Source organism: Palaemon carinicauda, chromosome 42 (assembly GCF_036898095.1).
Source record: "Palaemon carinicauda isolate YSFRI2023 chromosome 42, ASM3689809v2, whole genome shotgun sequence".
Lineage (NCBI taxonomy): Eukaryota > Metazoa > Arthropoda > Malacostraca > Decapoda > Palaemonidae > Palaemon > Palaemon carinicauda.
Window position 1 is genome coordinate 8,519,832 of NC_090766.1, and position 2,623 is coordinate 8,522,454.

Below are 2,623 nucleotides of genomic sequence, written 5' to 3' on the forward strand. Positions count from 1 at the left end.
ATGTGGCTGAAAACTATAGGAATATTTGAGAAAATTCTTGAAGAAAATGCTTTAACTACGAACAAAAAATAGATCAACAAGGGATGATAGGTAATGGCAGTTAGGCAATATGTGGCCAACCTCCACACCATTACATATTGCCTAACTGCCATTACCTATCATCCCTTGTTGATCTATTTTTTGTTCGTAGTTAAAGCATTTTCTTCAAGAATTTTCTCAAATATTCCTATAGTTTTCAGCCACATCTCTTGACAGTAAGTTCGACCATTCATTTACATATATGTATATTTTTTATTCCATTTTGATCACAAGTGTTTTTATCATCATAATTGTAAAGGCCCTCTGTTGGCCACATGTTTTTATATACTGTCTTGGTTTTTGTATTTTGATTCTTTTAACCGTTTTTTAATATTTTTTATACCAAAGCAATTTTAAGCAAAAATGTATAATTAATTTCTAATTTAAACATAATTTCATGTTTTATGTAGCCCTGATGATGGGAATGGATTCCCGAAACGTTGGTGTTGAATAAATATGTAAGATGATCCGAAGTCTTCTTGCTGTCCTCTTCATTCTTATATATATATATATATATATATATATATATATATATATATATATATATATATATATATATATATATATATACTGTATATGTCCCTTTCTGAGTGGATATCCCTTAACTTGATCAGTAAAGCTGTCCTTTTAAAGGACACCCATACCAGGTTGGTTTACCGAGTCACTGTTTCCGTAATAATAATAATAATAATAATAATAATAATAATAATAATAAAAACCCAAACTCAAACTGCACTCACTGCTTAATTAATTTAACAAGTAAACATGTCCTTGTTATTCCCCTTTTAGAAAAATATATTAACACTTAGGTGTTATGATCACAGTGTGTTTAATCAACTCCCCGACCAAAAAGGTGACATAAATGATAGTTTTTCATTCGATTTAATGCCCAAGAGACTGACCATATATACATATGATCAGCATCCAAGCCCCCTCTTCACACAAGCTAGGATCAGGGAGAGCCGGGCAATGGCTTTCCCCACCCACAAGGAGATTTAAATGGTAGCTTTTCCTTCGATTTAATGGCCTAGAGACTGACCATATATATATATATATATATATATATATATATATATATATATATATATATATATATATATATATACACGGTACATAAGATCAGTGCCCAAGCCTCCTCTCCACCCAAGCTAGGACCAGGAAGGGCCGGGCAATGGCTTTCCCCGCCCACAAGGAGACTTAAATGGTAGCCTTTCCTTCGATTTAATGGCCTAGAGACTGACCATATATATATATATATATATATATATATATATATATATATATATATATACACACGGTACATAAGATCAGTGCCCAAGCCTCCTCTCCACCCAAGCTAGGACCAGGAAGGGCCGGGCAATGGCTTTCCCCGCCCACATGGAGACTTAAATGGTAGCCTTTCCTTCGATTTAATGGCCTAGAGACTGACCATATATATATATATATATATATATATATATATATATATATATATGTATATATATATATATATATATATATATATATATATATATATATATATATACACACGGTACATAAGATCAGTGCCCAAGCCTCCTCTCCACCCAAGCTAGGACCAGGAAGGGCCGGGCAATGGCTTTCCCCGCCCACAAGGAGACTTAAATGGTAGCCTTTCCTTCGATTTAATGGCCTAGAGACTGACCATATATATACTGTATATATATATACACATATATATATATATATGTATATATATATATATATATATATATATGTATATATATATATATATATATATATATATATATATATATATATATATATATATATATATATATATACACGGTACATATGATCAGTGCCCAAGCCCACTCTCCACCCAAGCTAGGACCAAGGAGGGCCAGGCAATGGCTGCTGATGAGTCAGCAAGTAGACTTATAGGCTTCCCCGAACCCTCTCTCCTTAGCTCACAAGGATGGTGAGGTTGCAGACTCTAAAGAAACAATCGAGCTTGAGCGGGACTCGAACCCCATTCTGGCGATCACCAGTCAGGGACGTTACCACATAGGCCGGAACAACTCTTCCTTAATGAGTGTTTCTTCGTAATCGTATGTATATGTATCTATACATTGTATACATACATAGTCTTCGTAATTGTATGCATATGTATCTATACATTGTATACATACATAGTCTTCGTAATTGTATGCATATGTATCTATACATTGTATACATACATAGTCTTCGTAATTGTATGTATATGTATCTATACATTGTATACATACATAGTCTTCGTAATTGTATGTATATGTAATCTATACATTGTATACATACATAGTCTTCGTAAATGTAATCTATACATTGTATACATACATAGTCTTCGTAAATGTATCTATACATTGTATACATACATAGTCTTCGTAATTGTATGTATATGTAAATATACATTATATACATATATACATGGTGCTTTTAGCTTCATTTCAGAAGCAGGTCTTCTGGAAGACATTTAATTTTTAGAAAGACATAATTGTTTAATTGTTTTTATGGTTTTAATTGAATATTTTTTTTCCTTTATAATAAA